Genomic DNA, 25,844 nt, shown 5'->3' with positions numbered 1-25,844 from the left:
TTCCATGTATGTATATATTGACTTTATTCATAGTGACCCAAATCTGGAAACCTCCCAGATCGTTATCAACTGATAATGCTTAAATAAGCATTGGTACATACATACCACATACTAATACTAAACACTGGCAACAAAAGAACAAGCTGGTGATTAATGGATAATGTAACTTGGATGACTCACCAGGGAAGTAGGATGAATGTAAGCTAGTACCAAAGATTAAACATTGTTAACACTGTCAATATGATATAATTACATAAATAGATTGTAATTTAGTGGTTTCTAAGAGATGCGGAAGAGGTGGGATCGAAAGAACTTGGCTGTTGCTGTAAACAGTAGCAAGAATGATCTTTATCAGCAGATCCCTGCTTGTGTCATGATAATGCATCAGTATTAGTATACTAAGTGAGATAGTGCAAAAAAAATGCCTCTATAGAAATCCTAGCAGAAAGTACATAATATCTTTCAGTAGCAATATTTTTCTCTTAGTTTAAGGAATTTAAAACTATTTATTTTTACATTTTGTTTATTTTATTATTATTGTATATGTGTGTTTGTGTTTAATGTATAGATGTAAGAGTAGGCATATGTGTGCCATAGTGTGTAAGACATGGTACACATATGAATTCAGAGCACATCTTTTGGGGTCAGTTCTGTCCTTCTAACTCTTTGCTTCATGAATTGTACTCAGAATGTCAGGCTTGCTCAACAAGCATTTTTACTTAATGAGCCATAGCGCCCATCCTTCATGTGTTATTTCTTACACTTAAATAAACGTGAGTATATAATTATCTCAATAAGAAAAATTAATTAGAAAAGGTTTCTTTGCATGTAAAAAATGAAAATAAAGCAGCAATACAAGAACATTGTGATGCTTGATTTTATCTTTTAAGACATGAAATGATTTTAGGCACTTGGCCTTGGGGAAATATAGTGGATTTTTGGATGAGAGAAGCCAGGCACACACACAGACACACACATACATATATATACATATGTATATATATAATTTATAGATAATGCTTTCTCTTTCTTGTACTTTGGAACTAATTAATATGCATTCAGGAAAGTGCTAAAACTTGAGCCAATGGGATTCTAAAAGAAGAATGAAGACAAAATTGTCAACATGAGAAGTCTTTTTAGCCTATTTGTTTATCAAAAATAAGAATCTATGATGTGGGATGCCCCTCTGTATGCTGTAAATATATTTTATTACCATTGGTTAATAAAGAAGATGCGTTGGTGGTGTAGGATGTATTGCTTCCATTGGTTGAATAAAGAAGCTGCCTTGGCCTTTTGATAGGGCAGCCCTTAGGTGGGTGGAGTAGACAGAACTGGATGCTGGGAGGAAGAAGGCAGGCAGAGAGAGCTGCCATGAATTCCCCAGAGTCAGACATGCTGAATCTTTCTTGGTAAGCCACAACCTTGTGGTGATATACAGATTATTAGAAATAGGTTAATCAAGATATGAAAGTTAGCCAATTAGAGGCTAGAACTAATGGTCAGGCATTGTTTAAATGAATACAGTTTCTGTGTAATTATTTTGGGGCTAAGCTAGCCAGGCAGTGAGACACAGACCACTGCTTGTCTTACTACAGAGTGGCACCCAACGTGATGGACTAAATCCACTTAAAACCTGCTGAAAAAGGTACTGAGCTATGTGGCTAACATAGATAAGAATAATGAGTTAATATAAGCTACAAGAAGACTGAGCCAATGGGCCAATCAGTTTTATAACTTATGTAGACCTTCTGTGTGATTCTTTGGAACCTAAAGACTGTGGGAACTGGGCAGGACAGAAACCCCAACAAGCAGCCCCTCATGTTACACTTCGGCCTATGACAGGGCAGGATATGGCTGGATGGAAAAGCCAAACTGAATAAAGGGAGAAAGAATATGGAGTCTGGGAAATGCTAGCAGCCACCAGAGAAGCAAGATGTGAGGTAACTGTTTGGTTGGAAGCATCACTCCAGCCCTCTGGCACCCCTACATTCAAAGAGTCTGGAATGTTTGGTTGAAAGCATCACTTCAACCCCTAACATCCTTATATACAGAGTCTGGAATATTTGGGTCCAGGCATTACCCTAGCCCCTGGAATCCATATATCCAAAGAGTCTGGGATGTTTGGTTGGAGGCTTCACCTCAACCCCTGGCATCCAGTCTAAAATGTTTAAGTGGAACTTTCCATTCCAGGCCCCTCCCCTGGAAGTTGCTGCAGTCCAGACTCCACCTCCAAAAAAGGCTGCCAAACAGTGACCTCTCCCCAGGGAGGGTCAAGACCATTCTCACAGGCTATTTAAACTGCCCCCCCAAAGAATGAACACATGGTCTTCTAGTTTTTCCTTTCTCCTCTCTGTGGTCTTTCCGGTTCTCCTTCTTTTTTTTTTTTTTTTTTTTTTGTGGTTTTCTTTTCCATCTCCTCTCTGAGGACTGGAAGGCCACCCTGGAGTGCAGGCATCCATTAAACCTGGGCTTTTTCTAATTCGGTTCGATTTGGTCTGATTTGGATTATTGCATTGGCAGAGAGGTTTGTTGGGCTGCAAAAACCATACAGTAACAAGCCACATGCTTCATCGTAAAATATAAGCTGATAGAAATGGGTTAATTTAAGTTGTAAGAGCTACTTAATAATAAGGCTGAACTAATAGGCCAAACAGTATATAATTAATATTAAGCCTCTGAGTGGTTATTTTAAAAGTGACTATGGGACGAGGGGGATGAGGAACCTCCAGTTACAAATCACTATACTTTTCAGCCTAGGGTCTTTTGGAATCTTTATAAATAGAAAACTATATATTTTGCTAAAAGTTCTATAGAAATTACAAAGAAATAAGCTTATTATGAACTGTGATTTGCTATCAAAATAATGCTAGCTATGTTGAAGTTGCTTGAAGTTATTTTAAAAAAATTAAATGTCAATTATTCGTTTGATTTTTGTTTTTGTTACAGAGTCTTTCTATACACCCTAGACTAGTTATAACCAATGTCATTTATATGTGTGTATGTGTGTGTGTATGTCAGTTTTGAGGTTGTAGCAAATTAGTATATTTTGATTTTTTTTTAGTTCATGCTTGGTCAGAGAAATAAAAACTCATTTTGAGAAAACTATAAAGATTTGATAAACCTAAATTTAGTCCCATAAACATATGACAAGATGGTGAATCAATATTTTTATTTCAGTCACTCAATAAATAATTCTAATGAAATTTAATCCTATATAATCTTTCAAAATATGATAAAACATCTTATTATTTGTCCTTTTCATAAAACAAGTATTGTTAAATGCTATTATGGTGGCTATAGTTTTTTTAAAGGTCAAATGTTTTGAAAATCTATTTGTAAAAAAATTAACAGTTTTTCTCAGTTTATCTTTGCTCTCCTAAATAATAGAAGAGAAAACAATACAACATTCTGCTTTGTTAAATTGGATAAAAGGATACACACACACACAAATACACACACGGTGGGGGGTAAAAGAGGGAGGGGAGAATGTAACAGGGTCACAGGCTCATGGGGTCATTTAATTTTTTATATTTTTTATTTTTGAGATTATGATTACAGTATTTCTCTCTTCCCTATTTGCCTTCCAGACAACTTCCATATACTTCCCCTTGCTCTTTTTGAAATACACATCTTGTATTTTTTCATTGTTAGTGCATGCATATATGTATATAAAATATACTCCTAATTATATCCAGCTCAGTCTGTATAGTATTACTTGTATGCACGTCGGGGCTGACAATCTGGTAATGGACAATCAGTTGGTGTGATCTTCCCCGGGGAAGACTCTTTCTCCTGCTCTCAGCATTCTTTAGTTACCATAGTGCCCAATTCCATTAGACATGTTAAAGTGATGCGGAAAAGTTCACAAGGCTCCCCCATGCACAAAAAACTGCAGGGGTTATTTCCTTTTATATGAGACTTACAGGTTATTAGTTGTCAGGACAACTATGTAAAACATGTAATCTTTCTGTGTAATAGTTTAAACTGTTGTCTATCTGTTGTGCATAAGTACACAGAAAACATATCTCTGTGGGGGTTTCAGAGTAGTTATAGTCTAATTGTTTAGGTCTGACAGTGACTTAAAGTAACAAACATTTATCATTCAGCATAGTTTCGACTGGGATTTCTTTCTGTCTTTCTCCCTCTTTCTTAGGCCCTCTCTCTCTCTCTCTCTCTCTCTCTCTCTCTCTCTCTCTCTCTCTCTCTCTCTCTCTCCCTCTCTCTCTCTTTCTTTCGTTCTTGTTTTTTCAAGACAGGGTTTCTTTTCTGGAACTTGCTCTGGAGACCATATCTCAAATCCAGAGATCTACCTGTCTCTGCCTCCCTAAATGCTGGGATTAAAGGCATGTGGCATTACCATTTGGCTCTAAAGGGGAATTTCAATGGTTTAGTTGGGCACTTCTGGCGCATTATCTCTCATAAATTTTCTTAAAATGCTGACTGACATTTCAGGTCTAATAGCTATTTTTCATACCTGTGACTGAACATCTAACAAGAAACAACTAAACGGTTAGAGGATTGATTTGGGCTCACGGTTTCAGAAAAGAATCCTTCAAGGCAGGAAAGACATGGTGGGAGTGATTTAATTTTCTCACATCTGAATGGATCAGGAAGCACACTCTGCATGACATGGTATGCAGCAGGCATCTTTCCTGTTATTTACTCCTATCTGGAAACCCAAAGTTGCCACTCATTTACGCCTTAGGCAATTTTTTTTTTTTTTTATGGTTTTTCGAGACAGGGTTTCTCCACAGTTTTTTGGTTCCTGTCCTGGAACTAGCTTTGTAGAGCAGGCTGGTCTCGAACTCCCAGAGATCCGCCTGCCTCTGCCTCCCGAGTGCTGGGATTAAAGGCGTGTGCCACCATCGCCCGGCTGCCTTAGGCAATTCTTAATCCAATCAGATTGGCAATATAAATTAACCTCCAGAACAGCCATTTGACATTTTGACTGAAGTTTCAGGATACATTTAAAGATGGCTCACTTACAAGGCCATTCATAGGAGGCCCTCGTTCTTCACTGTGTATGCTACTTTCATTTTTGTTGTCCCAACTAATCCCCTTACAAAAAGCAACATAGGTGAATGAAGGGATTATATGACTTACAATTCTAGATTATAGTCCATTATTGCTGGAAGGTCAAGGTAGAAATTTAAAAACATCACCATGCTCAGTGAAGAGCAGGGGTGGAGCTGTAGCGGTGGGCAGGCTTCCAGGTAACAGCTCGTGGTGGGCTCCAGGTAATCAAAGAAAAGCATAGGGCTGTCTTTTATTTATTTATTTATTTATTAAAGATTTTTGTCTCTTCCCCACCGGCGCCTCCCCTTTCCCTCCCCCTCCCCCAGTCAAGTCCCCCTCCCTTGTCAGTCCAAAGAGCAATCAGGGTTCCCTGCCCTGTGGGAAGTCCAAGGTCCACCCACCTCCATCCAGGTCTAGTAAGGTGAGCCTCCACGAAATTGCCTAGGCTCCCACGAAACCAATAGGTACAGTAGGATCAAAAACCCATTGCCATTGTTCTTGAGGTCTCAGTAGTCCTCATTGTCCACTATGTTCAGCGAGACCGGTTTTAATCCAGGCTTTTTCAGACCCAGACCCGCTGGCCTTGGTGAGTTCCCGATAGATCATCCCCATTGTCTCATTGTATGGGCATAGGGCTGTCTTGACTACAGAAATTGGTGCTAAGACTAACTGCAAGATCTCTAGTGCCATTGGGGGAAATTGCAAGAATTACATAAACTTCAATCTGTTACAACTGAACCTTCCAGTCTAAAGTCTTCTGATATCAGTACCTATGATAGGTGCCTTCAAACAATGTGGGTTTTTGTCCGGAAGATGAGATAGGACATGAAGCTGCAGTCCCTCCCCATGCCTTTTCGATCTCTATACTAGGAAAAAGGGATTCCAGAGTTTCTGCGAGTTCACAGGAGCAAGAATTCACTGACGTCAGACAGACTTATGATGCTGGAGCTTCAAACCCAGCTAATGTCAACAGTGAAACCTCTGAGGGAACCAACACCCTTTGAAGATGTGATTACTATCAAGCCAGAACCAGATGATCTCATTGATGAAGACCTCAGTTCTGTGCAAGAAAATTCCTTATCTCAGCAGAAACCTACAGTGACACATATATACGGTTCTTCTCATCCTTCTATTGAGAATTATCAACCATCTTCAAGTAGAAATGCAGATACTGGTGCTCATTTAAATGGGCTGTAACTTCAGCAGTTGCAAAACAGGACTCACAGACAAGCAACTGGATTGCAGAATAGCCACTGTAAAAACTGGTCATTTGAGTGGACCAGATGCAAAAAGAACATCTGTGTTAACCAGATACAAACTAGGTATTTGTGTTAACCAGGTACAAACTGGATATTTTTGTGGCCCAGATACAAACTGGACATTTGTGTGAGCCAAATACAAATTGGACATTTGTGTGAGCCAGATACAAGCTGGACATTTGTGTGAACCAGAAACAAATTGGACATTTGTGTGATCCAGATATGAATGGCTATTTGTGTGAACCAGATACAAGCTGGACATTTGTGTGAACCAGATACAAGCTGGACATTTGTGTGGACCAGATACAAGCTGCACATTTGTGTGAACCAGATACAAGCTGGACATTTGTGTGGACCAGATACAAACTGCACATTTGTGTGGACCAGATACAAGCTGCACATTTGTGTGAACCAGATACAAGCTGCACATTTGTGTGAACCAGATACAAGCTGGACATTTGTGTGAACCAGATACAAGCTGGACATTGTGTGAACGAGAAGTGTTTAGAAGTATAGAAAAAACTTTTAGGCTCGTCTTCAAAAGTAATTTAGATAAATTAGCACTGAGAACAAAAACTTTCAGGAGAGAAAGATGCCTGTTGTAAGCTTCGTTGTTAAAGTAGAACAACAAGAAATCAGCCACGATGGAGAAGAGCAGGAAGATGCCAGTTATGTCTCCTAAACAGGAAGCATGCCCAGTAACTTGTTTGAACCAGCAACACCTAAGAGGAGCTCCACAGAAACAAACATTGCCAGTTGTCCCCAGAACTTCTCAAGAAGGAACACAACACAGGTTCTTGACATCTTAACTGGTAGAACAGAGATGAGTCAAAATTACTACGACATGGAATCCATGGTCCATGCAGACCAAAGATTGTTATTCTGAAGTTAAATCTGTCTGAGGGAATGGTAGTAATATCAAAGTGGACTATGAGATGAAGCCTGTAGATATCCTTTGGGTACTTTCAGTGAATGAGCATGCGATCAAACTAGTCCCTCTGAATGTGGTTGACAGCTGGGGCAGACTGAGTGGCCAATGACAATGGCACTGGGATTTGTCTCTACTGGCTTTGTGGGACCCTATTCTCTTGTATACCTTGCTCAACCTGGATGTAGTGGGGAGGGCCTTGGAATTTCCACAGAGCAGGGTGCCTTGCCCTCTCTTAAGATTGGAGAGGAGTGGGGGGAGGGTGTGTGGAAGGAGTAGGAGGGGAGTATGAGGAGGGGAGAAAGTGGGAATTTGGATTGGTATTTTTTAAAGCAATAAAATAAAATAATAACAATAATAGAAAAAGAAAATTAAAAAAGAAACCCTAATCCTATCTGACAGAATATTATGAAAATTGAAAGTTTACATTTTTGATGAAAGATATTCTGCAGAACTTGTTTTCTTTAAAATTTTGAATATATTGATTTAATAATATGCATTTTTAAATCCCTAACTGGTGTCTAATTTCTTAACTGTGTACATATGGTTTATTGAGTGCATATTTTAAGTGTATAAGTGTTAAAGTATAACTTTATTAAGTGATCTTAAAATTATTTGTTTTTTAACTGGAAAAGACAATTTAAAAAAGTCAAATTCTATTTAAACATTTGTGATTTGCTTGGAGAAAAATAGACATACTGTTATATGGACACTTACCAACAAGATACAGTGATTCTTTGTATTTGTAGTGAAGGAATAATAATAGCAGGGTACAGGCATCTGTGTACATCTAATTGTTCCCATACAAAATGATATGATTTTTAAAATAAGTAATAAAAAATTAGAAGTCACAAGCTATTCTTTCAACATTTCAATTTGAATTTCAATGGGGACAGAAATATATCTTGGAACAGTAAAGAAAAGTTTCTCTAATATGTACCAAGTTGACAGCACTGATCTAATTTAATCAATCAAGTATCACTGTTCAAAGGATTCATGCTTAATGGATGAAATGTTAAATGGATTCTTTCCATTAAAAAATGTGTTACATTTTGTTCTCTGACATTGAAGAGACACAGATTGCTGCAAATATACTCACTCTGTTCATAATATATTTTGCAGCCAAACAAATCCATCGGAACATAAGAGCAACATATTATTTGGACAGTGTATCATAAAGCTCAACAAGCCAAGTGTCACAAAATAATTGGCAATATAGAAAACAATTTCAGACTTAGGATAGAAAGTCTTGTTTTATAATTGAAGCAAGGATATTCCATATACAGAATGGCACAGGTTGGGATGAGGTGGAGTGGGATGTAGGGATGTAGTATAGGGGGAGATGTGAGGTGCTTCATGATTTCCACTGTCCCAAACTGCGATTACGCTTGATTCCTGAGTTCTGCCATACAGTCTAAGATACATGCTTGCCTTCAGTAGGGAAAAGTGATACTTTAAACACTTTTAGGAACAGAATAATTGTTAGCCTTTTGTGACTTGGATTTAGCCTAATGTTGTATTCCTTATATTGGGTTTACAACAGAAAGGAGCATTCAAATATAATTCCAAAATATCAGAAGGAAAATAAACAGTCTATCCAGCCAGACTGAAGAACCTTTTGTCTCAAAGCACCAAGAAGATTTATCCACCATCTCAATCAATTCTGAATGTTCCACATTTCCTTGGACTCTAGCCCTCCTTACTCCCAGGACTGCAGTTAGGATATGAAAAAATAATCTGAAAAGTGACCTATACCCAAATCTCAAGGCTTGCCAAAATTCACTTGACCTAAAATCTGTTGATTAAAAAAAGTATTTTAACCATAGTAGTGTATTCTGAGAAACAAAAAGGAGAAGGTATTCTAAAGTGAAAGGCAATCAAAGCCAGAAATATGACCCTGAATGTGATTTAAGTTTTTCATCTGTTTTGAAACAGATGCTTCTACACAAAAATGAAGGACTTCAAAGGAAGTCTTTTAATTATTTAATAAAGAACATTCTAACTCAAAATAGTAAATGGTATCATAGGTGGCAAACATTTCAGGACTAGTTTCTCACTAAATTATTAAATGAAATATCTATAAACTACACTGTACTCAAAATTCAAAAGGAGGGCACTTTCCATGAACTCCAAAGACACACTTTCTCTAGTCTAGAACTAAATGATAAATCAGTTCAATACTCAGTTGATGTTGCTTCTTTTCTTTCATTTGACAGTTGCTTTGTTCACAAACTTCTGTTCTATTTCCCTCAATTACTGTACATTTAGACCTCTCTCTGTATTGTAGGCAGAAGCATTATTTTCTCTTTTATCCTCATAGATAACAACACAGAAGTTGATGCACAATAGATGCTCAATAAATGAATGTTTGTTGACTGAGATTTCTGTCCTGCCTGTCCTGCAGCCATTCAGTCCCAAAGAAACATACAGAGGGTTACATTAATTATAAACTGGTTGGCCAATTAGCTCAGGGTTTTTATTAACTTCTTTCTTATGTCTTAAATTAGCCCATAATTCTTGTCTGTGTTAGCCATGTGGCCTGGTACCTCTATTAGTGAGGCATTCTCATCTTGCTTCCTCTGTATCTGGGTGATGACTGAAGAATGAGCCTTTCCTCTTCTCAGAATTCTGCTATTCTCACTGCGCTGCCTCTATTTCCTGCCTGGTCACATAGCCTATACTTCCTGCCTGGCTATTGGCCAATAATGTTTTATTAAAATACAAGTGACAAATCTTTACAAAGTACAAGATCATTTTCCTACAACAGATGTCAATAAAATAAAATATTATTTGTGCCAAAAAATACAAGTTTAAGCCAGGTGTTGGTGGTGCACATCTGGGAGGCAGAGGCAGGCAATGCTCTGTGATTTCAAGGTTTGCCTGGTCTACAGAGCAAGTTCCAGGACAGCTAAGACTACACTAAGAAGAAATTCTTTCTCAAGAAAATAAATAAAACAAACAAATAAAAAACAACAAAAACCAAAACAAAACAAAAAAAAACCCCAAAAGATACAACTTTAACTGATTCTAATCACAGCATTCTATCTCTGCAACCCACCATAGAGTACTATTTTGATTGTGAGCTTACTGTGTGTTTTACATTAGTACTGGTATTAATAGCAGGTCTTCACTTCAAAAGTTGTAATTTAATCACATGGATATTAATGAGAGAATATTAACACATATTATTATTATCATCATTATGACTATTATTATTATGATGTGAGAGAGAGGAAGAAGAAGGAGACGGAGAGTGGGAATATGTAGAGGTCAGAAGACAACTTTTGGTAGTCAGTTTTCTCCTTCCACCATGAGTCAAAGGACCACACTCAGTTTGTTAGACTTGTAAGACATGTGCTTTTACCTGCTGAACCATCTTACTGGCCTCCTAATGTCTTGATAGAAGGTAAAAACAGTAGACTTTATGAATTCAGAGGAGTTCACCAGGTTAAAAGAGATGTCTTGGAAGAAAAACTACCAGAAATTAACTTGAAAAATATTTAACTTATAATGGTACCTTTGCAAATACTAAGAGTGCTAAGAAATTTGAAGCCATCAAGCATTGTCTGAGCAATATAAGCAGTCAACCAAAAGCACCTATTATGCAAAGAGAGAGAGAGAGAGAGAGAGAGAGAGAGAGAGAGAGAGAGAGAGAGAAAGAGAGCAAATGAGGAAGAGGGAGATTGATTAGCTAGTAAGCCTGACATAATTCAAACTGTAGAATGGACTCAAGCAAAGCACAGAATTTAGGTTAAACATGTTGGGAGGGAACAGTGAAGTTAAAACAGAAGACCAAAAATAACAGAGCAAGATCCTTGTAAGACTGAGGGTGTCTTGAGTGTCTACCTTATAAATTAAGAGTCATTTTTTCTATACACAGTGAAGACCCATTGGCATCTGTTTGACTTTTGCTACAATCTTATGGCTCTGTAGGTATTTTTATTAACATAGGCATATCCATGTACTTGAATTTGACAGACACAGTCCTGAACAAAGATATGGGCAACGAAAAGATCATTTTAATCTAAAGCTACTTATTAAGTGGTTGAATATTTTCTCTTTCTAGATCCAAGCTCTTAGTCCCTACCTTAAAATAGCTGAAGCAAATGGCTGTTTTGATAGACACAGCAAATGTGGCAGTAAAGACAAATACTCAGTCAAGGTCAAGGGGAAACGGAATGCTGGGTTGTCATTGCATGGGATTACATTTTCTCATATTTTATGATGTTCTTAAACTCTAAAATAGCAATTAGCTATTAAGTTTGTCTAAAACATGCAATGTGCTAAGTGCTATATAAAGTCTGCACACTATCTCGAGTCTTTGCAGGAGATGAAGCAAAATTGAAAAGTAATAAAGTTAAGAGAAAAAGTTTGGGAGGAGATGAATGGCAGTAAGGCAGAGTTACTGTGATTTCTAATAATCCAGGAAGGTTAAAAAAAACAGTCACATAGTCAACTTCCATAACTAGAAGTAACAGAGAAATTGAAATTTCATTAATGGGTAGTAGAATACAAAATGCATACTATAAAATGAGCACCTTAGGGGACATAAAGATACAGACGTCATAGAATCACAGAGCAATGAAAAGTCTTAAATATCATGTGTCCTTTCCCCTGATCTTCATGCAAAACTTCACCTCAGCCATCTCAGACAAGAATCTCTCCTGTTTGAAACTGAAATGTAAAACAGCCCAGAGGTAATTTCACAACCTCTGAAGTAATGGATTCTGGTGTTTGACAGCCGTCACTGCCAGTAAATTCTTCTTAAACTTTCTCTTGCTATATTGTCATTTCCTGTGTCTCCACCCTCTCTACAGATGGGGAGCATCTGGTCCTAATGATTGTCCTTCAGGTCCTTGAAGATCATTACTAAGTTACCTCTTAGCCAGCACTTCTATGGAATGAACAGTTTCAATTCCCCTCGGTTCTCTTCTTCAACTTATTTTCCTGTTGTTTATCATCTCTGTTCTGGGATCATTTCATAATAAGAAAAACATTCTTGCTGTCTTTCGTGCCAAACTGTCATACAATTAAAGCCCCCAATTAACAAAATAAAAAAGAGTATATATCTGCCTGAGCTCCTCAGGCCAAGGATATTTTCTAAAAACTAGCCTCTTTTTCTGGATGATAAATACCAGTGGAAATTCTTACTTAGACTAAAAAACAGCATTTTTTTTCTAAGGAACTGAGCTGTGTAGAAGAATTATTTCTGGTTTTCATGGGTACATTGTGTAGTTACTTAAAGAGAAGTTACTCAGAGCCCCTTGGACATAGGAATTTTAGCTGACTTACATAGCCTCAGGCAAAGGTCATGCTCCTGAATTCTGAACTCACCTTTTCTACTTTTTTTTCCTGTAATCGAGATATAATAAATGATAGAGGGAAATATCCCAGGCCTTCAAGTCATAAAGTAACACTTTCCAAATCCTCAGAAACTGTTGCAGGCTTGATAAATCATAACCAACTGTAGAAATATTGGACCCGTTAAATACTGTAAGTCAGTAGTAATCTGAAATCTTGAGTCCACAATTTAGATGGAAAATTTATTTGTTGCTTTTAAGACAATACAATTCATTTGCATAATTATATATTATGCCTTTTGGAAATTATTGATACAACATCTCTTTACTTATAACCTGGGCCACTACTAGAATTCAGACCTAAGCACCATACTACTTTCAATCCAGGAGAGCATTTCCAACTTCATTCTATGATATGGGCACTGGCAGTTTCATCTCTTCTTTATGTGGAGTAAGAAGTATGCAAGTGTGCTTTGTTTATGGAAGATGTTGGTCCTATTTGACACTTATTTTTAATAAACTGCCTTTGTCATGGTATTTGATCACAACAAAAGTGGATAATACATGGGGGCATGAGAAGGGTTGGGGAGGGAACACGGGAAGGAATGGAGGGAGAAATAGAAAGTGGGGAAGTGATGTAGGATCCCCCTCTATGTGCTCTGAATACCATTGGTTAATAAAGAAGCTGTCTTAGGCCTGCACAAGGCAGAACTTAGGTAGGCAAAGAAAACTAAACTGAATGCTGAAAGAAAGGAGGCAAAAAGGAAGAAAGGAAGCTATGGAGCCAACACCAGAGTTAGACATGTTGAAACCTTGCCGGTAGGCCACGAACCTCGTGGTAAAATATTAAATAATGGAGATGGGTTAATTCTACATGTAAGAGCTAGCTAGCAATATACTTAAGCAATTGGCCAAACTGTGATTTAATTACTATAGTATCTGTGTGGTTATTTCAGGAGTCTGGGCAGCTGGGAAATGAACAACTGGCCTCCTTACTACAACAGGGAAGTGATATAATTGTATTTTATTTAGAAATGTAAAAACAAAAATTCCCCAAAACACAAGAGAGTCCTAGTCTAGCTTAAAACATACTGCTCTTTGGACAGGAGAGGGAGGGGAAGAGGAGGGATATGGGAGGAGGGGAGGAGGTGGAAATTTTTAATAAAATTTTTAATAAAAAAAAAGATGCTCCCAGCATGATACTACTATGGAGATGTTGCAAATTTGCCTCTGCTACTTTTTGCTTCCTACTTGCTCCTTATTGTGATTTTAGAAACGAGCACAAGAATATTTGTGGATTTTTATGAAGAGTTACACATGTGTGGGTGCATGCAATGGCCAGAGGTCAACCTTAGGTGTCTTCCTTGACTTTTAAGAGAGTTTCTCATTGGCCTGAGGCCTGTTAATTTGGCTTAGCTTAGCTGGCCAGGTGAGCCCCAGTTATCAGCCTATCTCTGCTTCTCTTATGCTGAGATTATGAATGCGTACCCAAATCCTAAATTTTTAATATAGACTCTTAGTCAAATATAGGCCCTAGTGTGGCAAGCACTTATCCTTTGAAACCCTCTCCCTAGGCCCTACGCCTATTTTTTTTTTTTTTTTGAAAGGTGGAATCCAAAGAGAACACTTCAGATACCTTTTCTTTCCCTCGGAGAACTGTGACAAACTGTACCCTAAGGGCTTTGTGCTTCTTGCTGCATGTTTTCAGTCACGATTCTTGTGAGAAAGTCCAGAGAAGCCACATAAAAAGAAATGCACCAGGATAGCCTGAACGATTTTCTGGCATTTACAGACAAGTGGTCTGGCCCTTGAACTCCTTTCATTTCCACCCTCAGGTTGAGTTCCTGTACTTTGTAACTTTGACTTCTATGTCTCTGTAGCTTATGAATGCATTTAAATAAAATATGCATTGGAGTGTTTGCTACTTTATTAGTTGACCCCAACATGTTTTAAAGTTATTATAGATTATGATTTATTATTGAAAGGAATATGAGTTATTCTGGTTGACCTGAATTTTTTATTAACAGAGAATCATCAGAGTTACCATAGCAGGGTCATAAAAGAAATTACAAGTAAAGTAAACAGTTAAACCTTGCAATTGTGGTAGAGTTCACCCAATCTTTCACTGGCAATTTTAACAACTCATTGTGATCTCTTATTGAAATAAGGTCATTTCTAAAAGTTCCTCACACACTGTCTTCTTTTGCTCGATTGAGGGTGGGTAGAGGAATCAGTTAATCCAAGAATTCAAGGCAAGAGACTCATAGCCTGAGCGAACGGTATAGGCTTACAACAGCAAGATCGTAGAGGTACCCTTGTGGAAATCACTTGCTGACAACTTTACACATTTTACAATCTAGAATCATAAAGCATAGCAATCAAAGAACTAAAATCAGTCTAGTACTCTTTGCTGCATATTAAATCTGACTCTCATGAATAAAATACTCAGGAAATGCTACTTTAACAGTCTAAAGGCCTCTACACTGAGCTTTAAATAGGCTGATGTTTTCCCTAATCCACTGCTGCCACCAGGTTGACTGGGAAGCTGGAGATGGCACTGGAAGTTCAGGGTCAATGGCAGTGGGAACTTTACCCTGTTACTTCTTCGCTGACACCTTCAGTACCTTAATAAGAATTCTGCACACTCGAGCAATTGCACAAGCTTGGTGGCCAGCTCATCGTTGTCTTTTGCCAAAGGAAGAATCAGAGTTTTGTTTTGTTGCCTTGGAAAATGGAAAACACGACTGTAGCTCTGGGCCAAGTAAGTTGAACACCTAACAGCCTCTCCCTTATTGAAGAATTCTTCAGTGTCATGGAGATGCAGTCCTAGGAGAGTTCAAATTCACCATCTCCTTCTGTTGCTGCTTCTGCAGGGGACGTCCCTCTGCAGATTCCCTGCAACACCCCAGACCTGATGAAGCAGAGGATAGTTAGCAAGCCACACCTCCCAATCTGATGATCTATATGCATTTCAGGAATTCACTTTTCCGATTTTCATTTCCTTATCTTTAACTTTTCTTTGCTTTAAAAAAATCCCTTTTTAAATTTTATTTTACATTTATTTGTTTAATGTCTGTTTTCTTAACAGTGTCAGACAACCTGAACAAAGTAGCACATGCTTGTAGCATATTAAAACACAGACATTCCCAGGAGGCCAGGCTTATGCACTGAAACTTTTCTATTTATCACTTCTGCCAGTAAAGAACAATTATAAGCAGTAGAAACAGCACTGATTGTTCTTCGCAGCTTACATTTTTATTAATGAAAAGGTCACTATTCATTTTCAAACTTTCATCATAAGCTCTACTCTTCTAGTAGCTATTTTTGCTTTAATGTGAATGAAAGTAACAAGTGCCTACCACACGAAAGGGATTTTGCTTGCAGTAGCATGATTAATCCTAAATCACAATATGAAGTAGGATTAGAAACTCCATTTTAGCAATGTGGCAGGAATTTCAGAGAACTGAAATTGAGAATTATATATACCTTTCCTTACACTGAAACTATTTGATTTGGTTTGTTTCTAGGGATACTGAGTCTCTGTACTGCTTTATCATGTCTAACTTGTGATCAAGGAATATCGGCAAGTCATCTGGCAGTTATGGAGCATACTGGTCAAGTCCCCTAAGGAGCAGATCCCATGGCAGAACACGACATATAAGAAACTTACTGAGGACTTGAAGAAAAGAGAGAGAGAGAGAGAGAAAAAAAAAACAAGAATAGAGGCAAGTGAAGTTGGGAAAGACAACTGATTGTGATACAGTTGCAATTCATGTAAGGGCAAGGAAAGGTCAGTTAATCAGTCTTTTTTCCAAGACAGGGTTTCTATGTGTTACCCTGGAACTCTGTAAACAATGCTGGCCTTGAATTTACAGAGATCTGCACGCCTCTGTCTCCTAAATGCTGGGATTAAAGGTGTGTCCCACCACTCCCCAGCTAATCAGTCTTAACACGCCACAGAATTCTAAGAATATTAGAGTAAAATCAATGGGGAGTTCTGTAATGAAGATAGACATCAAAGTTGCCCTGTATTTTTCACGGATGAGATGCTCTTTTGCCAGGGTCATGCTCAGCTATTGTCTGAGAACAACCTGTAAGAAATGTGGGCTTTGGTGTAAGAAAGATTGATGGCACAGAAGCGAAAACTCTCAATTATGTTCCTCATGGCAGAACGAGAAGACAGTGTTTCATTGTTGCTATGGGGATGCAGGCTGAGCTTGATTCAAGGCTCAGTGGGGTCCTCTAGCCTAATTACGAAGGTTCTTTAGTCACATTGTATTAACAGCTGTATTCTTTTTTAATTGCTTATGAGTTTCTTGTTGTTGTTTTTGGTTTTTGTTGTTGTTGTTGTTTGGGTTTTGAGACAAGGTTTCTCTGTATAGCCCTGGCTGTCCTGGAACTCACTCTGTAGACCAGGCTGGTCAGACTCACAGAGATCTGCCTGCCGCTGCCTCCTCAGTGCTGAGAATAAAGGTGTGCAACACCACTGCCTAGCTCGCTTGTGATTCTTAACACATGGTTAGGTACAAAATAGTTGTTCAATGACTGACATCAGCAACACAACGTAGCCAGCATCAATCTGATTTCTTGTAAATTAATAAAAATGATATGATGCTTTCCAAAAAGATTATAATATTCTTAAATGACTCCTAATGTAGATAGCTGTTGTGGGATATCGTTTTATAACAGGTGATGTGTCATCTTAATTGGTTTAAGAAAGAGCTGAGTGGCCATTAGGTAGGAAGAAAGAGGTGTGGCAGGACTTCTGGGGACAAAGAGCTCTGGGAAAAAGAAAGGAGGAGTTGCCAGCCCGATGGAGTGGAAACAGAGTAAAGGGAGCTGAGCCATGTAAAAGAATATAGATTAAAAGATATAGGGTAATTTAAGTTATGAGAGCTAGTTGGAAACAAGCCTAAGCTAAGGCCAAGCTTTCATAAATATTAACAAGTGTTCATGCTATTATTTGTGAGCTGACGGTCCCGAGAAAAAAAGTTTGTTTACAGAGTGCCCTAAAAATGCATATCTGGAAAATACAGCCGGTTTTACATCATTAAGAGCAAGAACATCCATGGGCCAGTAGGGTAGTTTGGCTTGTAAAGGAGCTTGCCTTGAAAGTCTCATGACCTGAGTTTGACCCCCAGAACCCAAAATGAAAGGAATCGACTCCCAAAATCTTTCCTCTGACATCCATATGCCATGGCGTATGTGTGACTATACTTACACACAATCATACACACATGATAAAAATGTGATGAATCTTAAATAACAAGAACAGCTATTAAAATCCTTTGCCTTTCTCAGCCCAATCCCCTTTCATAAAGAAAATCTTGAGTATTTGAAGAAGAGGAAGAAGTCTCCAAAATTATTGGTGTATCAGTATACATAAACCAAAATAAACACCCCTGCAGGCACATACTTGGCTTAACACACAAGGATGTCAATTAATATCAACTTTATGCCATTCAGCCATGCCTTCACTAAAGAGTACAAGACAGCTGTGACCACACAGTAAAGCATCCTTGAACTCTTAATTAACCACTACAAGATGTTGATATCCATGGGAGACCTGCCCTTTTCTGAATAGAAATGGAGAAGGAGTGGATGCGGGGGAGGCAAATAGGGAGGGTGGAGGCAGAAGGGAGGGAGAACTAGGAGGAGAGGAAGAAGGGGAATGTAGGGTCAGGATGTAAAAGAAAGAAAGGATAGAAGGGGGAGAGAGGGAGGGAAGGAGGGAAGGAGAAAAAGAGAATAAATGAAAGCTCTTGGATCTCCACTGTGGGAATAGACCCACGTATGTCATTGGTGGGATATCAAAAGAAAATAGAGGCAATAGAGAAGGCTGGACAAGTTGATGGATAAAAAGGAAAGGGAATAACATAGTCAAGAGAAAAGGAATGAAGCAAAAGTTGTGCTAGAAATGGCAATGCATCTCTAATCATAATCTGGGGATGAGGAAACAGATGAAGAGCACAGGTTATTCATGCCAGTGACAGTGGGCATAAAAGCTCAGTGGTCTTGACAATTAACTGGAATACACACCAAGAACAATACAGGTAGCATGCATTGAATATTCATTACATGTCAGGCAATGTACAGAGTACTTTATCTCAGTTACTTAACAAAAAACTTGCAATAAAGCCTCTGAAGTAACTGCTAATACAACCCATTTTTAGATGAAATGACTTAATGAAGGTCATAGAACTAGTCCATATTGGAACTCAAATGGGAACCTGGTTCCATCAGGCACATCTACTATCCATATAATTTTGCTCCTTTACCTGTAAAGACTATTCAAACAGCTGATATATATTGCCTAGGAGCATTGTCTTATTTCAGGTTTCTATTGCTGCAAAGAAATGCCATGACCAGAAAGCAAGTTGGGGAGGAAAGGGTCTGTTAGGCTTTTGCTTCCATATTGCTGTTCATTACTGAAAGAAGTCAGGACAGGAACTGAAACAAAAAGAAACTAAGGGCTGAGCCAGAGCTGTAAACTCCCTGCCTGACCACGGAGAACGTTCCAAGATATACTCACAGAGCGAGCACCTGGGTAAGAGCTGGAATATTTATTAATGAAATGCTGGAATACACCAATGACTTCAGTATCTGAGGGCTGAGGCAGGGAGAGAAGATTTGGAGGCCATCATAGATTACATAAGCAGAACCTGTCTCAAAAAAGACAGAGAAGGAAAACAGAACGTCTGGAATGGAAAAGCACAGTAACAAAAAGGAACCCGTGCCCATTGCAGCTCAGTAGCAGATGTGACTTAGGAAGAGAGAATTGTGAATGTGAAGGGAGTATTAGTTTGGGTTACTATTGCTGCGACGAAACATCATGACCAAAAGCAGCATGGGGAGGAAAGGAAGTATTTCTCTAACAGTTCCATGGAACAGTTCATCATCGAGGCAGTGAGGGCAGGAAATCAAGCAGGGCAGGAACTTGGAGGCAGGAGCTGGTGCGCAGGCCATGGATGGATGTTGTTTACTGACTTGCTTGCATGGCTTTCTCAGCCTGCTTTCTTATAGAATCCAGGACCACCAGTCCAGGGATGGCACCACCTATAATGGGCTGTACGCTCCCCAGCAATCACTAATTAAGAAAATGCCCTACAGCTGGATCTTATGAAAGCAATTTCTCAGTTGAGGTTCCTTCCTTTCAGATAACTCTAATTTGTGTGTCAGGTTGACATAAGAATAGTCAGCACATTTTATTTATTTTGTGTTTGTGATTTGGGGGCTGTAGCTAAGAGCTAGTCCCTGGTATCAACCACTACAGATTTTACCATCTCACTGGAGGAGGTAAACCCTCAACCTCCCCACCCCCAAAAGGCATACTAGGAGAAGGAAAGCATGACAGCAGGTTGGAGACTAGGCTGCGTCTCTCATACAAACACTTTTCCAGGTGTAGCAACCCTGACAAACACGAGCAAAGACCGAAGGAACCATGGCATGATTAAGTATTTAGGACCAAAGTCCAAGCTAGGACATTAGACCTAAGAACTTTTAGGTTTGGTTGTTTAAAAGCTTGTTTAAATACAAATTCTTATGCCGCAAGGCAAAACTGTCACTATGAGTCAGGTGCATCATCATCAGAAAGGGTCACCACTGGGAGGGATTGAATAGCCAGCACATATAATGGCACCCTCTTGACCAGTGTCAATCAGGATGCCAATGACTGACTGAGCATGAAAGGTGGCAGATGGATAGCAATGACAAGGAGCTTGCCCAGCTGCTGATTCTATAAAACTTGCTCCAGATGTGAGACATTTTTCTCAGCCGGAGTAGGTTAAATCCTGACACTGTCAGCTTGAGGTTTTTATTTATTTATATACTTTTATGAAAAAGCAAAAACTCAAACTTGTCACCCAAGGAAGATATACATTTGACCTGTTCTGTATTGATTTGTGTTATTGTTTGCGCTCCTGCTTCTGTTCCGCTAAGTACATCCAGATCCTCTGTACCATGCTAATATGAACACGCAAAAGTTCAAGTTTTGGTCAAGGTGTTCAAACTCAGGTATCTCCTTTTCCTCTCCTCCCCTCACACATATTTATATTAATAAGAGTGCTCTGTTCTTGCTCTCAGACCCTACTTACTCTAAACCATGGTCGCTACTGCTTGGGTTAGATACGCTTCACTTTGTCAGTCTATAAGAATATTTTCCTCTGGTTTACTTACCTCAGCTCTATGTACAGAACTTATGACTTTCACCTCAGCTCTATGTATAGAATTATCAGTTTTCAACTTTGTATACAGGGTGTCAGCATCATAAACACCTGCAGCTATAAGGGAGAGGGAGAGGTGGTCCTGCCACCCACCCCAACACAGTAAGGTCTCACAAAAGTTATGCCAGCTTATTGGCAATCTTTGCCAAGACAAGAGATGGGACATCTGGCATAGATGAATATTTCCCTATGAAAAAGCACTATGACAAATTCAGAGGTTGTATTTGGTTGCATACTCAGGCCACTAAGGGCTCAAAGGGTAATTATGGGAGACAGAACCTTGTCAGTCAAGATAATTAATTTGAAGGTGTGAAAGGACTGTGTTTAAAGCAGAGCAGAGGATAGCAGCATGCCTACAGAGGCAGTTGGGATATAGTATAAAGAGAACCGATCTAGTTACCAAGAGACCTGAATTCCAGATTTAATAAACCTTGGAGAATTATGTGAGTCCATGTCCCCTCTCTGTGCTTTGGATTTCTGATCTACTAAGAAAATATTGGGTTAAATGACCTTCTGGGGTCAAGTCCATTTCTCTTCTCCTAGTACTAATTGATTGCTTAATAGGCAATCAGTACTGGAGAGAGTAGAAATGAATCTTTACGGATGGCCTGAAGCTTGATTATCAATGAGGCAGCTTTACTGTTGGGAAATAAAAGCGATAAATTGCAAAGCTCAATAAAAGGTATCAGGAGTTGAACATCAGTTTTACTTTGTAGGTCTGGGAGAGGGGCGTACAGTCAGTGAGGGATCATTTATTTGAAATAAATATGTCTGGTGGATTATAAGTCTAAAAGCAGAGTTGTTAAATTCCTGGAATATATTAGACAAATCTTTGTCTATTGGTGTTTTGGTGGTGGTATTTGAAGAACACTGTAGGAACCTAATTGTTGCTAAATGACTATCTTACCGTAATACCAATGGTCTTGTATTTTCAAATTCTTGTTCCTGTATTTTACTAGGAAAGTATGCAGCAGAAAGACAGAACTGGTTACTTATTTTGATCACTAACCTTTTCTACTGTTCACTCTACACCCCAGTAGGCCAATGAGGGAATGCGATACAGAATAGGGGATGTGGGAAACTGTGTGAATGTGTTGGGAAAGTGACTGTGACTTGAGGAGCTATTCAGGAGTAAATATGCAGTACCAGATTATGTCTTTTCCTTGTAGGGATCCTTAGCTAGTCAGTGAGAACTGCGAGGACATGATAATCTTAGAGAAACCTCATAAATTTCAAAAGAGAATGTATAGAAAAGTCAGAACACAAAAGGAAAGTATAGGTAAAAACAATTATCAGCTACTTATAGGCAAATAAACATATGTAGAATTTCATGATTTATCTTGAGATACATACAAATCTATTCAAGTATATATTCAACAGCTATTACAGTCTGTCCCAGCAAGTACCTCTAAACAAAACATGATCAGCATAGAAGGTATGAATGAGATCCATAGATGTGTTCTTTCTGTATTCTCAATCCTGACTGAAGTCACCACCTCCTAGTTACTTTGTCATCCAAGTAGAAACAGAATTTCTAGAATCTTTGCTTTTTCTTATTTCTCCACCTGTATCTCTGCAGTCTTACATTCTCTGACTGTTTTGAGGCAAGGTCTCATGGAGTCTATGCTGATTTCAAATTCACTATGTAGTTGAGGATTACTTGAACTTCTTGCCTCCACTTCTTGAGTGACAGGATTGCTGGTGTGTATCACCATGCATGGTCCTTTTAAAAATTAATTCCAGTATCTTTTACTCAGTTTGTGTGCAGGTTCTTTAGTTCAAATCCATCTTGGTATTTGGATTACTGAACCATCCTTCTAATCAATTTGCTTGTATCCAGCCTGATAACCCTGTCAAGAGTTCTCACAATGTTGCTAACATATCAGAGATAGAATTCTCATTATTTGAGCATTGTTCTGAAGTTGGCTATAGTGCAAACCTCAATCCGTGTCACATGATTTATGAAGCATGATTGGTTACTCTACTCTTATACTCCATCATAGACCTGCATGCTGCCTTTTCCTCTCACTTTCATACTCTTTACTTTCCCACGTCATATAATATTGACATATACATGTGCCTTTGAATATGTAGATGCCATCTAGCTATTTTCATCTAGCTAATAGCTTAATCTTTAGGATTCAACTAAAGAATCATCTCCTCAAAGATCGCCTTTGCCTCCTGGTACACCCTCCCAATAGGTGAGGTATAGTTTCACAATGTTTTCATAGCATCTTCCACTTAGCTCTATTGTAGACTTTTGTATCAAAATTGTCTGGTTACTTCTCTGATCTTTACAGGATAATGAATGTTGCAGATGTAACTCCTACCTAGGGAAGTATGTGACAGGGAGTAAATGCTCAGTTGATATTTGTTAAATGAATCAACAAAAGAACTCAGTGATCTTCTGATGTGTGATTCCCCTCTTTATGCTGTGAATACATTTTATTACCATTGGTTAATAAAGAATATGCTTTGGCCTATGGCAGGGCAAATTAGAGATAAGAGGGGAAAGCTAAACTGATTGAGGGGAGAAGGAAGGCAGGGTTAGGCAGATGCCATGTAGCTGCCAAAGGAGCAAGATGCTTGAACCTTACCGGTGAGCCACAACCTCGTGCTGATACACAGATTAATAGAAATGTGTTAATTTAAGATCTAAGAGCTAGCTAGGAATATGCCTAAGTCCTTGGACAATGAGTGCTGTAATTAATACAGCTTTGTGTGATTATTTTGGTCTGGGCAGCTGAGAAATTAAAGTGCAATCTCTGCTTACAGAATTGTGCCCAAACGTTTGGCAACAATATCCACATAAAGCCTAACAAAGCTTAAAAAGGGGGGTGAGGTTCTAGTCCAACAAAATTGGGAGTCAAGTGGAGCTTCTTGATATCCATACTTTTGCAGATAAGCTATGTTTGCTAGTGGCAAGCAGAGGTCTGGCTCCTTTAAGATAAGGCTTCCTGACTCAGCTTTAGCAACCAAAGCTGCACGGTTTATGCTTGTAGCAGGAACAACTCTGACTCTTTTGGGAGACTGCTAAGGGCACAGTTAAATGGAGCTTGTGAGCAGAATTTTAAATTGCTTAATGGCAACATAGACCTGCTGTGTTCCTGGAGCTGGGGCAATGAGCATGGTTCATGAGCATGGTTTGTGAACATACCTCTGCTTTGTTGGACTGGGTGGAGCCAACAGGCCAAAGTTGCAGCATTAATCCTAGTCATACCTGTTTAGCGTTTCAAAACACCCCTCTCCTGGTCAGATAAAAATTATAGATATAGAATAAGACAGATTCAGCCAAAAAAGATCCTCTGGATGGGTCACAGTGTTGGATAAATATATATAGACTTAAGACAGAGAGAAGAAAGAGTACAAACAGTCATTGATTAAAGGAGTAAAGACAAAAAATAAATATTGAAAAGTAATAGAGGAAAAAATAAGCCACACAAAGATGAAATATTCAGAGTCTGGATTATCTATAATTGGTGTGGGAGGTCCTTCTGTCCATGTGCAGCTTTTATTGATTAATGAAAAAAGAAACTGCCCTGGCCTGTTGATAGGGCAGAACTTAGGTAGGCGGGGAAGACAGAACTGAATACTGGGAGGAAGAAAGCAGAGTCAGGGAGACGCCATGAATCCGCTGCCAGAGTAAGACATGCTGCCAAAGCTTAGCCGATAAGCCACTGCCACTTGGCGATACACAGATTAATAGAAATGGATTAAATTAAGATATAAGAGTTAGTCAAAAAGAAGTTAGAGCTAATGGGTCAAGCAACGATTTAAGTAATACAGTTTCTGTGTGGTTATTTCAGGACTAAGCTAGCTGGGCAGCAGGGAGGAACAAGCAGGCCCTCCTCCTACATATAATATTGTGTTTTCTTTGAATTTCTTAACTGCTAATGAGTTAACTGTGGAGAAAGGTTTGATTCTGTAGGTTGCTAAGCTAAACCAACATAAAAGTATCTTGACTTCAATATTTGAGTCTAAGAATATGCTACTTTGGAAAAGAGGTTCTGCTTTTGGTTTAACAGAGGATGCAAACCTATCAATTTATTTCAGGCTAATGTGATTTGTTAGAACAAGACTCCCCAAAATGTCTCCATTTACCCTAAACTTACTTTGTCCAACAAACAGCAAGAAGCAGTTTGGAGAAAACAATGCCTAAATTCTCAAAGTGATTGTTGATAAATGTTTATTTCCATTTTAAAATGATTGGTTATAAATTAATGGTCACAGTCAACTTCTAAAAAAATAAGGGGGATATGATATAGAGATGAATACTTTGCATTGGTATAGATCTTGGTCTATTGATATAGGGTCTATTTTATTACACTGTATATGTGTATTTTTCTCTTGTTTAATTTATTGTGTTTTTATAGCTCATTTAAAGATGTAATACAATTAAGAAATACAGATTAATAGATAGCCATCTATAATAATCAAACTTTTAATTATGTAAGGTTTTCTAGAAATACAGAGATACATTTCTGTCAGGTAATCTTCAACACTTTAAAAACCTATGGAATATGGCATTTAAAATATTTTAAGAATGTAGACTTCTCGACGTGAGACATGTCTGCTTCTGGCAGCACCAATTACTTCAGTCAAATTGATAGGCATTGAAGAAACTCATTATGGACTTTGCCTTCAATATGACAAGGCTAGCTATTGGGGAAGAAACTGCTCTTTCCTGGACTGCTTGACGGTATGTTGTATAAACTGGACATGCAAGACCTACAGAAAAATGACTGCTAAATTTCCCTAATGAAGATGAGGCAGGCTTTCAGGGTTTCTGCTTCATGAAAGAGTCTGCAAGACATTCTGCAGGACACAAAGAAAGTGATTGACAAACTGCCAATAAAGGCAAAACAGTCTCTCAAATTTACTGCTTCATGCAAAAGTCTGTTGTATACTATGGACCAGAAGGCCCAACATTACATAAGAACTTTGGGTGGATGTCTGAACAGTAAGCCTCCTCTGTATATTCTAAAGTTTTGGAAGTTTACTTAGGTAATATTACAGCCTCCGGGATCTTTGATGGAGTTGAAGACAGATAATTATAATTTTCCTTAGTTATGATAAAATATAAATTAGATATGAAACTGTAGACTCACAAAGATAAAAT

At 38.5% G+C, this 25,844-nt stretch overlaps 1 protein-coding gene and 1 pseudogene across 1 annotated transcript in view; one reads left to right on the top strand and one right to left on the bottom strand.

Annotated features, from left to right (window-relative positions):
- Il1rapl2 (interleukin 1 receptor accessory protein like 2) overlaps nt 1-25,844 on the bottom strand; it is a 634,164-nt gene that overhangs the window by 117,630 nt on the left and 490,690 nt on the right. The gene's annotated exons all lie outside the window — the stretch shown is intronic.
- Nucleotides 287-7,161, top strand: LOC126489731 (zinc finger CCCH domain-containing protein 14-like; annotated as a pseudogene).

This window comes from Alexandromys fortis, unplaced genomic scaffold (genome assembly GCF_014885135.2).
Source record: "Alexandromys fortis isolate MF-2015 unplaced genomic scaffold, M_Fortis_MF-2015_v1.1 scaffold_205, whole genome shotgun sequence".
Taxonomy (NCBI): Eukaryota; Metazoa; Chordata; class Mammalia; order Rodentia; family Cricetidae; genus Alexandromys; species Alexandromys fortis.
This window is presented reverse-complemented; position numbering and strand designations above follow the sequence as displayed.